The 13,841-nt window shown below is 39.3% G+C and overlaps 1 protein-coding gene across 6 annotated transcripts in view; it reads left to right on the forward strand.

Annotated features, from left to right (window-relative positions):
• Positions 1-13,841, forward strand: part of TPD52L1 (TPD52 like 1) — a 77,903-nt gene that overhangs the window by 16,910 nt on the left and 47,152 nt on the right. The window contains exon 1 of one of the 6 annotated variants that reach the window (XM_054569919.1): positions 8,763-8,800. The exons of the other annotated variants lie outside the window; for them this stretch is intronic. The gene's annotated coding sequence lies outside the window, so the exon portion shown is untranslated. Of the gene's footprint in view, positions 1-8,762; positions 8,801-13,841 lie in introns of those variants that run through there. 6 annotated transcript variants of the gene reach the window in all.

Genomic DNA, 13,841 nt, shown 5'->3' on the forward strand with positions numbered 1-13,841 from the left:
TATTAGAAATAAATATTAAAATATAACTCAAAATATTGAACAGCTTAGAAATTTAGAAACATGTTTGCACCAAAGATAAAATCAAAATGAAATTTTGAAATATCTGAAAATAATTAAAGAGTCCAATATCTGAGACACAGAGCGCCTGCAAGTAGTACAAGTTAGTATTAAGAAACTAGACAAAAAGGACACTAAGAAACCAGAATTTTAAAAGAGGGAAGCAGAAATTTATAAACAACCACAACAAAAGTAACAGAAAGGATAAATAAATTCAAATGCTAACTTTTGAAAAGATACAAACCCTTTGTGAACCTATTTCCAGAAAAAAAAGAGAGCAAAGTTAGAAATGAAAAAGTAAATACAACTAAAATATTGAAGAAATTTTGGAGGCTGCATCCAAAATTTCCAAAAGTTATATCATGTATAACTTTTTGGAAAATAAATTTTAAACAGAGCAGGGATATGTGCCTGCTTTCTTTATGAATGACCACACAGTAAATATTTGAGGCTTTGCGGGTCAGTCTCTGTCACACTCTGTTCTGTCACCGTAGCCCAGAAGACCCATGGAAACCATAAAAACCAATGGGCATATGTACGATCCAATACAACTTTATTTTCAAAAGTAGATGGGGCCAAATTTGGTCAGTAGGTCAGGTTTTCTGATCCCTGAGCCAGAGAAAATATAGCAAAATATGAACTATGAAAATTGATCCAAGGAGAATATAAAACTTCAGTAGATAAATTAATAACTACATTTAATGTTATTCCACTTAAAGTCCCTATAAAAATATTTTGGAATTGGATAAAATGCATTTAGAGTACCTACAGAAGACTAAATGTGTGAGATTAGACAAGGTACTAAGACAAAGACAACTGGGTGGGGGAAGGAGTTGCTTTGTGAATGTTGACCATAATTCACTTTCATCAAAACAACATGATATTGACATAAGTACAACAAAATGGAGTCTAGACTGGATCTTAAAATATTCCAAAATTTAATATTTGCAATTCAATGAGAAATATGCTTTATTTAGGCACAAGTGCTATTACATTTGACTATCTGAATAAAATAAAATTTAATTATTAGTTTGTGCCTTACAAAGTCAATTTTATATAGATTAAAATCTTTACAATAATATTAAGTGCAAATATTTTTAAAAAATGAGATGACTATGTACAATGTAATAACTGGGGGACTGATTCAGCCAAGAGGGGAAACACAGAAGGTACAAAAGAAACACAACAGACATTTTATCCTATATGAAATTTTAAAATATTTGCATGGCCAAATGTATTGTAAGATTCAATAGACAAACAATAGATGGGAGAAAATTTTCCCCCATCACATATAGCAGGTAATGGATTAATAGCAATAAAATATAAAAAACCTAATAATTTGTTATACCAAGAAAATAGACAAATATTTTGAATGGATAGTTTGCAGAAGAGTAAATCTAACTGGCCAACAGCAAATGAAAAGATTCTTAATTATTTTAGAAAAAGGCAGATTTCAATAGCAACATGATACTGTATTCTATACCTTGGACAGGCAAAAAGTTAAAAGTATGTTGACTCTAATTGCTGAAAAGGAAGGAAAAAGAAAACTTTCACGTTTCTTGTGGAACTGTGAATTATTTGTCTTTTTGGGAAACAATTGGGCACATCTATTAAAACTGAAATTCTCTTGGAATGTTTTAGAACTCAAAGTATTTTATGTAATGATACATGCACCAAGATTTTCACTGCAACACTAATTATAGTAGGTATCTGTCCATCAGTGTTTGAATACACGCAGTATTTACACCATGAAATATTCAGCAGTCATTTAAAGAATGAGCTACAACTGTACCATTTGGCACATATATTTAGTATGAATTCTGAAGTAAGAGCAGCAAGATACAGAGTATATAAATATGCCATTTTTGTGAAAGAGTGGCAAAAAGAGCATGTGTATATATAATTACATATGTAAATGCACACACACACATTGCCAAAAAAATAAACAAAGTCTTGTGTTATTGTACATCCAGAAACTGTCAAATGCACTTTTATTTTTATACTTCCTTGTCTACTGAGGTTTCTTATGGTGTTGAAGAACACAGGGTTTTAGCTGGAGGTTAGAGGGAGGAGTAAGGGGGACATTTCACATTTAAGATAATTGGGGACCTTGTTTTGGAGGTTGCTGTTGAGAAGGTTTTATGGCATCACCTATTGGGTGAGATTTCCCACAGTTGTCCAAGCATATTGTACCTTTTACCAAGGCTTTCACAGCTGGTTAGCTTTCAGAGCAAGTTATCATAGCTGAGAAAGCTAATGACCTAAGTGGAAACTTTTCCTCTCTCTTCTGTTAAAATGTCTGCTTCTTCAACTTGTTATCGAAGTAGAAAGGCACATTTATATTCCTTAGTGGATCTGCCTTTGTGTGCTGTTGATTCATCTCCCCACAGCTATGTTTCAAGTGCAGCTAAAAGTGGCTTCGCCCTGTATATATATAAAATGATGACTGTAGCGGAAACAAAAATTCATGAAACATTGCTTGCCCATACTATGTGCATTTCTAAAAATTTCTACTCTATTTTAGCCTACTTTATTTTATTTCCTTTAAAAAAATGCTCATCACAGCCCATTAAGTTGACTTAATGACCCATGCAATGGGGTAGTGACCAGCAGTTTAAAAAAACACTGCATCAAGAGAGTCCTGTCAAAACTACGTGCATGCATTTTGCAGTCAGAAGATTTCTATTGGCTGACAAGGAGTTACTCAGGAAGGTCAAATCCAGACCTAGGTATGTTTTGTTTCATTTAGTCCATGCCAATAAGACCGGCTTATATGGAAGATATCCTGTCAGTAGGTTCCTCAAGGTAGTTTTAAGTCTTAGGTGAAACACTGTGATACTTTTAGAAAATTAGCTTAAAATGGAGACAAAAACTTTTTTACTGCTGTGGTTGATGTCTTAGGTAACAATTTTTCTCCAACATTTGGGACTGTCATGAGAAATCTGGTCACCTTGGTATAAATAGAAGGCATCTCAGTTGATTTCACCTCTGCCTCAAGCATTCTTGGATTATCTTTCCCACTTAGACTTGAAAATTGTATTCTCAAGCTGGAAAAAAGAATTTTCATACCCAACTAAAGAAAAATTAAGTATATTCTTATATAATAATCACCCCAGTTGGGCAAAGTGCTAAATTAATTCTCCTTAAGACCCATAAGGTCAGCCCCGACAGGTGTAGGTCAGTTGGTTGGGCACTGTCTGCAAAGCCGAAGGTCACTGCTTTGATTCCCGGTCAGAGCACCGGCCTGAGTTGTGGCTTCGGTCCTTGGTCGGGGCGCATACAAGAGGCAACCGATCACATCGTTGTCTCTCTCCCTCTTTTTCTTTCTTCTGCTCTCTCTAAAAATAAATACATAAAATCTTTTTTTAAAAAATAGACCAGTAAGATCAGTTGTGCATTCTGTTCCAATACAGGATTTGTGTGGGCCATAAATGCAGAGGTGGCTGATGTGTAGGCTTTTAAAGTGGAAATGTTTGAACACCTGACCTGTAGTTTGACCACAAAGGAAAATGATGTGTGTTATATCTAACTGAATTTGGGAGCAAAGATTTTCAAAAACGAGACGGAATATGGACTCTGCCTGTGGTATTCTTTATACTGTACCTAATTTAAGATGTGTATTAAAAACATTTAAAAATATTCATTAGGAAAGAAAGGCTGTTATATCCTGCCATTAACTTTATTTTCAGTCTAACCTTTTTCCCTGGTGATTAGCATCGATGGCTTTGATGTTGTGGGTGTTGTTAAAAGATAGTTTGTCACATGGGGGGAAGAGCAGAGGAGGAGGATTGGCAACTTCTCTTTTCTTGGTATTTTTCCATAAGACTCTTTTCAACAACCTGATTGTTTATTTCCTTTTTAACCTGAAGTAGTTCCAAATCTGATCTTGTAGGAACCTTATTTTATTTCCTTACTACATGAATATTTGAAAGAAATGGAGACTTTTTTCAAGGTATTTAATAAGCAGCACAGAAAAAAGAATGTAAAGTAAAAAGCAATAGTAACAATAACCACAATTGACAAAATACCTAACAAAAAGGCTATGCTGAGATGCAGAAAGTCAAATTAAAGGCACTCTAAAAATGCCCCTTTCCATTTTCCTTCCCTTGCTGGAATTCTCTGCCAACATTACAGTACTGGGAGTTAGGATAGGAAGTATACGTGGAGCTTTCTGCTCCTAAGACTTTGCCCCTTCTTTCTGTAGCTTAGGACAATTAACCTCAAAGTAACTGAAAGTGCCAGTTGGAAGTAGTCTTTATGAACTAGAGTGGCCATAATTTAGACTATTTCTATCAGCTGTGACTTTGTGACTGGCAAGAAGTAATATGCCTTTCTTGGTTTGTAGGACTGTCAAAAAATAAGACACCAAACTTGTGACCAGTCCCAAATGAAGCAGACTACAGGCTCTGGTGCTCCATTTTCAGAATAAGTCCTAGGTCTTCCGTTCTCTCTGAAAATAGTACTGAAGTAGGTGGCATGTGGGAGTCACTGCAACAGCCAAACTGATGACAGGAAATCAGTAAGACTAAGGACCATCATCATTACATCAGCATGCTTTAGAGTTTTTAAGAAGTACTCAATATATTCTCTTTTGCTATACAAAGGAAATACGATGGAATCATCCATCCTTTTTGTCTCCACTCTACATCTGTATTACATAGCATATGATGTTATATGGAATCTTAATTCAGCCATGTTCCAAAGTATAACTGACATTTTCTTTTAAATTAAATAATTCTTTGCTGACCTTGGGGTTTTATTTTGTTCTTGGTGTATGGGGGTTGTGCGTGTGTGTGTTTGGTTACCTGTTCAAATGGTATCTTCTCCATTTTTTCACTTCAATGATATTTCTAGCCTTATTTTCTAGTGGACAGTTTCGCAGAGGAATAAATTGTCCTTAGACACTTACTTCTCCCCCAATGTCGACTTGCATGATGTGTTTTTGTGAACACAGGCAGCAGCTTTTCCATACTTTATCTTCTGAGTGAAGAAGACAGAGACCAAATGTCCTCTTCTAGGTTCCATGAAAATATGGATTTAATTCTTTTTTCCTTAATTTCAAAAGGAAAAGACATAACGCCTTTAAAATTGGGAAAAGTATATTAGTTCCTACCTGGAACGGTGTGCAGGAGGCTACCCTCTTTAGATCTCATGCTGCGGCATTTTAGATAGATGCCGAGGAGAGCAGTGTTTTTCCATTTGGTTGGCTGTTCTCACACATTGTTTGGCAAAACAGGGAAACAGGGTGCACATGTTCTGAGTATGAGAACAAACATACCCTGAGTGTCTCTCTCCCTACCCTCTGAGGAACAAGAACTCTGAGCAAAGAAAGAAATTAACAGCTGGGATGTCTCCCAGTCTCAGTGGCTTTCAGATACCTTTGTTTTTGCTCCCTTATCCTCTTCATTGGACAAAACCATACCTTGTCATGATGAACTAATATTTTTTAAACAAGTTCAAGAAAAATTAAAAAGAACCAATATATACATGATGTGATACCATGGAACCTACACTTCTAAGGCAGAATCAAAGTAAAATCATAAAAGATTTGAACGTTATCTGTGAAGGACCCAATATGGATCCTACACAGCCCCCAGCCTTCCCGATGACTTCCGTAATGTGTAGTTGGCAGAGAAAACTGTGTCCTGCCATCATTGTTCCCTCAGGAAGAGTGGGAGGAGCAGAGAGTGGCTTTGATTCCAAGTGGGAATTTTTGTTTTCCTGATGAACTTGAGTAGCTCTCAGAACACCAGCCATTTAGCTCTGGACATATGACTGTCACCGATTCATATTGTCATTCTCCCTTCATGCCAAAGGTTTCAAACCCAGCTGATCCTAGTTACATGAAGTTCTTTTGGCTTCATCTGTAGAGACCAAAAAGTGTCTCTGCACCCAAAATTTACTTGCTGGCAACTTGAAAAGTTAACCAGGAGAAACGAACATGTAGATGTGATGTGACTTCATTCAGACTTTGTCCCTTTAATGGAAAAAAACCTGCTGTGACATTACCTAGTCATCAGGGGACGTGCTGTTGCCAGAGAGCTCCTGTTTCATCTAGTAGCACCTTCTGGGGAACAAAGAAAGGCCTGGGATTTTGTGTAGCAGCACCTTACAGAGAATCCGGCTGCCCAGCATCCTTTCCAAGGAAATAAGCGTTGATTTCCCCACTTCTTTTGCCTGCTGCATCCACTTTTCTGAGTGTTAATAAAGAGCCCAGAGAGAAAAGAGCATATTAGCAGTGGTGGCAAACACCAGCCAAGCACTTTGCTGCGGTCTACTTTGGCTGGGGGGCCTGCGTCTGCGCTGACTCAGCACCCCCGCCGGCCCCCCGCCCCTGCTCTGCACCCGACTACCGCCCAGGCCGTACTGATGAAACTTGCCCGCGTGTGGCTACCGCAGTGGGACGCGGGTCTACAGCAATGTCCCACCTGATTTCTTGGAAGACTTTATTAGCATCTGCGCCCTCCGTAGTAAGTGTTTCTCTATAGAGAAGCTAAATGAGATGGCGAGGATTATTCGGTTAATAATTGTGTTGCTACCACTAGACTTGGTCCATCTTACCCCAAAGGCCGTATTCTCAAGTTACACTACGATTTTCAGTTTACGGCAGGGCGAGGGGGTGGAAGTGAGTGTGGAAGAGGGGCTTAGGGATTTTTTTTCAACTGCCATATTTCTATTCCCCTCTTCCAGTTTCCTCCTCCCCTCCTTTCCCCTACTCTGTGGGATTTGCTTGCTTGCCTAGCTGGGGCGGGGGTAGGGGGGAGTGCCAGTCCCAGCCTCTGAGGGTCACGGCCACACTGAGTCACTCATTTGGAGGGGGTGTTCCATAGCCCTCAGGAGTCCTGTGATAGAAAAAGAGCCGAGAACCAGTGGGCTGACAGAGGGCTGACAAATCCTAAAGCAAATTTTCCATGACTTCCTGTGTGTGGAGTTTTCTCTTTGGTGGCATATTTTCAGGTGGCATGCACAGTGGAGGACGGCTAAGGAAGGATGCAAAACAGCTATCTATAGGAAGAACCTATGTATAAAAAAATAGGAAACATATATAAATGCATATATCCATGGAAAACATGTCTGGCAAAACACATATACATGAAAAACATATATTAATACTTACATGAGAATAGACTCGGTGCAGATGTCCCCCCTCCAGGTTCCAGCATCAGCATTAGGGCGAGTGCAAAGCTGTTGTGTGTTCACCGCGCAATGACTCGTCCTTGAGCCTTGCGGAGTGCGCTGGGGGATGGGTGGGGGTAAACGCTGTGCCAGGCCTTCAAGGAGCCCACAAGGAACAAGGAACCCAAAGAGCTTTTGTTTTCCTAGAGGATAACACAGAGTATTCAAATTATCGATCGATTTTCTTAGATTGTCATGGTTTATACAGTCAGAGAATTCTGTGAAAAAGTTTTCGGAAAAGTAAACAAAACAAATAAACAGCTAATACAAGGCCCCATGCCTTTTTGTCCCTAAAAGCTGATTGGGACACCTTTGGATTTCAAGCTTATTTACTCAATTACATTATAGGATTAACTGTGACTTGTTAGTTTTCTTTGGCAACTTCTTGTTTACAGTCAATTAGAAATGGCAGTTGACAGCAGGGAAAGATCTGGAAGAAACACCAACTCTCCGTTCTCAGAGTTTGTGAGCTTTTTTTTAAAGCTGTTTAAAACCCCTACAGTCATCCATGAAATACACTGTAGTGTCAGAAGAGTAGTGTTTTCTTCCTTAAGAACCTCTCTTATCCTATCATTCCTCTGCTCAAAAGCCTTCTGTGCTTCTCTACTACCTCCTTGCCCTTCCAGTCACCTTTCCGATTCAAGCCCTTCTCTAAAAGACTAACCCCACATAATCCAGCAGCTTTTCCTACCTTTACCTGTTCCTGAACTTCCTTGGTTCTGATACTTTGCCAGTACTCTTCTCCCTCCCTGTCCATGCCTGTTAAAAATTTCTTGCTTTGTAAGCCCAAAATAAAAAATGTCATCTCTATAAAGGCCTTCGGGATTCATTATTGGAATTAAACCTCCCTTCTCTGTGCTACTAGTACATGGTTTAGACCTTGAGTAAAGTGTTTAATACATTCTTCCTTGATTTGTAGTTGCCTGGGTACATTGAGGACCTCTACTCTGTTCTTTGAGATTCAGAAGTATGTCCTGCATTTTTGTATCACCCTTCAATGAGAGGAAGGGTTTGTATAAAATGTGTCATTTTTAAATAGTTTAAGTAGACTTTAGGTCTGTGGGAAAGGCTCTTGTGTGGAATTCCCTGATGATACTGGACAAAGCAGCATTATCACCTGGGGTTGCCCTAGGTAACTCGTGCATCGTTTGACCCTTTGATGTACGAGACAGGTTTTAACATAGGACCTTTGAACTAGCTGTTTCCTCTCCTTGGAAACTTCTTTTGGAGTTTGACAGGCAGCTCCTTCTTGGGGGCAGCACAACTCTGAGAGGGCCTGTCTTTGAATCGAACTATTGAAGCTGTTTCTCGGGTCACTCTGTCGCAGTGCCATGTTTTGTACCATAACACCACCACAACCTGGTAAGTTTTTGCTTGTCTGTTCAGCATGTCTCTTAAGCTTCGTGAGAGCAGAGGCTCTGTCTGTTCAATGAATCATTGTATTTTCAGGACCTATAACAAGTCCTCCAATAGCTGGTTCCCAGTAGAAGGCACTGCTGATATCTGGTGAGGCTGTAACAAGGGTACCTGTGTCACTCCAGGCCATTCCCAGAGGCTGTCCCACCAGGTGAGACAGTAGCACAAGTCTGCCTCTTGCAATATCAGGCACGGTACAGAAGAAGCAGGTGTCGCTGGGGGATTGCTGATCTTCCTTGGAAAGACTGGTTACGATGGCGTGGAGCTCTTCTTGTACTTCTGTGCCATTAGGCTTACACCTGGTCACACTGGTATCCCTGCCTCTGGCCACCATTGTCTTACGTGTTACCAGGAAGAAAGCATTGGGCTGCTTCCCATCCTGCGATGTGCCTTGTATCTGCTTCCTGATTTATAAAAATAAAGTGGAATATATGCAATTTCATACATATATAAAATGTAATGTAAATGACTGATAATGGTGATATGAAATATAATGTAAATGGCTGACAAGGATGCCATTTACATCACGTATTATTTAAACTCAGTGGTTTCAACGTTAGCTATCCATCCGTTCACCTGTGGGGCTTGGAAAAACACAGATGTGCAAGGTTGACCTCAAAGATTCCAACTCAGTTGGCCTGGAATGATACTCTTAAACTTCGCTCTATGAATCAGCAAAGGCTCAGGAAAACAAGGAGAGATAAGCTTTCCATAGCTTCCAAAGTTGTCCTTGTTTTTAAGACTGACTTTCTATACTCTATTTTAAATCCTCATCTCATATCCTTAACCCTTGTGACTGTCCACAGGACATAATGAGAAGATCAAACATGAACTTAGACTAGCCACAGGAACGTCTGCGACAGTTCCAAGTTTTAATTACAGTTTCAGTTGTGTAAGAGCTTAATTACAGTTTGAATGTATAAACACGTTTTGGTATGTTGCCATGCAAATAAGGAAATGTAAACAATTATCAGCCAGGCTTCTGTTTCAATGCACAACCAGCAATCACCAAATTATGTTTAAGATGCATACTACAAAAAAAGAAATGTGCTACATATTAAATGGTTATTTTTCTGTTAGTTTATGTAAAGTACATGATAGTGAATAACTTGAAATAAATGCTTATTTTATCCATAATGTGCCTTTGGTATTTATCTGATTCCACTTAAATTGTACAACAGATTTCCATGAAAATGGAACTTACCTTTTTCCCCATATTTGTGTATTTGACATCAGATTTTATTCTAAATTCATCACCTTCTTGATGAGCACCATGGTATCTAAACAGATTTCTAAGCGTGACATGCTGCCTCCCTTACTCTATGTGTGAGGCACAGAGATGAGAGTGACTAAGAATCCTGCTGAGAGCCACTTACCTTGTTGGTTCAGACTCAGCGTTAGAATTCATCCCCCCTGATGTCAAAGGTGTAGTCATATTTCTAAATCATTAAATAAGAAAACAAAACCCAGGAACCTTAAAATTAGTCCTCAGTGATACCTGGCCAAGTCTGTGCTTTTAATTAGAATAATCATGTGGCGGCTCTCCCACTGGGGATCTCCAGAAATGACTTCACACTTTTTTCTAGACCATGAAGATCTACATTAAATTTACCATCTGAAAATATTTCCTAAACCACACTCAAAATGTAGCTTCCTGAAATGTTTCATCCTTCTTCCTGCTTGCTGAGAGAAGAGCTGGCACGCTTGTCCTTTTAACACACCCTCCTGATGTAAAGTCTCTGGAGATGTCCCTTTTCTAAAATTAACCTGTTTTTAACATGTTACCACTTTGACCTTCCAAACCCAGGAATCATTTTAGTTTTTCATCTTAGGAGATCTGCTCCCTTTGTGATCTCTAATTAAATAGTTCTAAACCACACATGTTCACCAATCAGTCCCTTTCAGTCTAGAGAGGGTATGAATCAAGTTCACGGGCTCAGAAATACGAGAACTGTAACCTCCTTTGTTTTCCTGCAACTCGTTTGCATGTCTGTTTTGAGTTCTTTTTCTACCAGGGAGAATTTTAGAGAAATATTGGTCCCTCAGAGTTGGGGACACTCCCCTCTTCCTCCCTACCAGGCTCCAAAAGAGACTGTTTAGTGTAAGTCTAAGGTTCAGAATTCTTAAAAGGCAGAAGAGTTGAAAGTATTTTTTAAAAAGCAAAGTCTACTTTCTACCCAAAGTAGAATATAATTAAAGACTTAATCAAGTATGAAAACATGCTATTTCTAAAATAAAATAAAGTTAGGTGACCCTTCAGAAACAAGAGTGTCTCTCAGATATAATATACCTTAAAAGAGTAGAACTGCTTGCCACATGGCTTGATTTTTCTTTCATGTTAGTGCTGAGGATTCAGATGAGCGGCAGGAACCAAGCAAGTGAAAGTGTACATATTGGAAGTGGAAGAATCCAAAGGGAATTGAAGCTCATTACAGTTCAGAGGTGAGGGCTTGCATCACCTATTTTCAGAGTCTGAAAAAGGCATTTGGATGTCCACACTGGAAACAGCAGAGCCGCTAGTGATTCTAGATACAGGGAAATAAAAAGAGGATGCAGGGGATGTCACAGCAGGGTGTGGCGAACAGCAGCTCATTTCTGGAGTCCACATGTGTGTGGCTGGGCAAATGCCTCTGGTCAGGGCGATCAGTTAGCCTGGGACCTCCAAGTGAGCCCGGGGCTCCGATTAAGTAAGCAGAGGCTAGGATCTGAGAAGGTCAACCCTGTGAAAGTCCTACCAGGAACTAGGAATATACCCTGGGCTTCAAGCCAATACCCTAGCTGTCTGACTAATATGAATGTGATCCTTAACTCTGTTTGGCTCTCTGAGAGGAGGAGCCCAAAGTCTGTCTGTCTCCAGAGACAGAAGATCTGTGGCTTAGTTCCAGTCGTTCCTGGTAAGAGCAGGGGCAACTGAGAAGGCTCTTAGCCACTGGGAGGCTCTTACAGTGCTTTAAACCCTATACAGCAATTAGAGTCTTCTGTGCCTACTGTCTTCCCAGTTGTCTTGTGGAGTATTTAAAACCTATAGTGGCAGGGTTAAATGATTTTTCACCTATTAACTGGAGATGGAAAAACTGTGAAGTTCCCCTCCTTTATTTTCCACCTCTGTTCACTTGCAAGGACTGCTCCAGTTCTGGTCTTGCACACACATGCTTGGATGCAAGAGGTAAGGGGAATCTGTTTACAAACACGTGACTAAATTCCAAAGCTGGGAAGTCCAGGGATACGCTGAGGTGATAGGTCACCTGAATATAGAAAAAGCAGGAGAACCCAGCTTGACCACTTTTTCTCTGTGAACATCAACTTTCTGATCTATAAATTAGGGATAACGATACCTATCGTTATGAATTCATGTGCATAAAACTCCTGGCCTAATGCCTGACACATTGTGAACACAAGAGTCAGCTCATGCCCGGAGCCTAACTGTGGATGTGGAGCTGTCTCTGTGAGGAAGCAGAGCTTCCTCAATGGTTCTCAACAGGGTGTCATTTTGTCCTACAGGGGATATTGGATAGTATCTGGAGACATTTTTAATAGTCACTGCTAGAGGGAAAGGTATTGATGGTATCGGCTGTTAGAGCCATGTATACTACTTAAACATCCTACAGAGCCCAGGACAAAACAGAATTCTCCTACCCAAAATGTCAATAGTGCTCAGGCTCAGAAACCCCTCCAGCTAAACAGTCATAGCAAAAAGGGACAAGGCTGATTTTTCTTCATCCTTAGGTAAAAGAACAAAGACTGTGTTAAAATACTGTTAGTATACTACCATTATTGACTTCATCTGGCACCAAAAGAGACAGAGAGAACTGTAGAATCTAGACCCTGCTCTGAAGCTAAATTCAATTCTGATGAAAGAGAATTTTTCCTTGATTCTAAAAAGAAAGTAAATGATTTTTTAAAATTTAAATAAACAACACTAATTACTTGACTAGTTTATTGCACTATGGATTATAGGATATAATGCTGGATTTTATTGATTTTAAGTTTTACCAATAATACAGCCTGAAATTTTTTGATAGATTTGTATGATTTATTAAATAATTGCTGATATTTGCATGACACCATGAAAAGGTCACTTGTTAAATTCTGCATATCAAGTATTATTTCAAGTCAAATGAAACTCTAAAGGAAAAAAAATATATTTGTTTATCTTTCTTTTAAAAGAAGTAAATTCTTATATCACAAAATAGTGGAAATCAGATGTTGATAAAATTTTTTAAATGACCTAATGCATAAAAACACTTTGGGGTCATAGGGCAGTTTTGAAAGCTCCACTCTCATTGCCTTTCCACATTGTTGCCTTGTGAGGTGAAGTCTCCTCAGTACCTGCCTGGGCCAGCCCCCTGGGGCATAGAAAAGAGCCAGCAGTCACTGCCTGTTCTGCTGTTGCTAGTCCACCTCTGTCTCCTCTTTAAGAGGAACACACATCTTTAGAACCAGTGCTTATTCTTGAAACCCTTCTTTCAGTCTTCTCCTTTGCAGACTCTCATTTTTTAGTTTTGTTTGCCAATTAAGAAGAACTTTAAAAGAGGACTTGGGCCCCGTCCTGCTTCTACAATATGTTTAGCATGGCATAAATTCCGTTGTTAAATTCTTAAGGTACTCTGAGCTTCTATTTTTTAAAAATAGTTCTAAAAGATTCCAATCATTTGTTAAAAATATGTTGAAAACTGACTAGCCACAGATTGAAGTACATATTTTTTTTTGAAAAAAACTTCCATCTAAAATATCAGCAATGTTTTTAGAAAATAGAGACAAAGATGTCCATGGTTTCTCAATAATTCAAATGACATAATTTTTTTTCAACGTGACCTAGTTTCTCAATGTTCTTCAGTAGTCATTTATCTCCAGAGCAAGCAAAGGCTGTGTGACTGCAAGTGTGGGACACTTCAGCAGCTGCTGCTGACTTCTGATGCCAGGTTTATGGATGGCCATCTTTTTACTGTGTCCTCACAGGTGGAAGGGGCCAAAGAGTCCTCTGGGGCCTCTTTTATAAGTGCACCAATCCCATTCATGAGGGCTACACCCTTATGACCTAATCACCTCCCAAGGCCCCACCTCCTAATAGCATCACATTAAGCATCACATGATTTCAACCTATGTATCTGGGGGGACACAAAGATTCATTCAGTCCATTGCACATGTTTACTGTAACCAGCCAAGTGTTACAGAGGTATGTAAAGGAGAAT

Source organism: Pteronotus mesoamericanus, unplaced genomic scaffold (assembly GCF_021234165.1).
Source record: "Pteronotus mesoamericanus isolate MK-2021 breed Mesoamerican mustached bat unplaced genomic scaffold, CSHL_Meso_final contig_20, whole genome shotgun sequence".
Classification (NCBI taxonomy): Eukaryota; Metazoa; Chordata; class Mammalia; order Chiroptera; family Mormoopidae; genus Pteronotus; species Pteronotus mesoamericanus.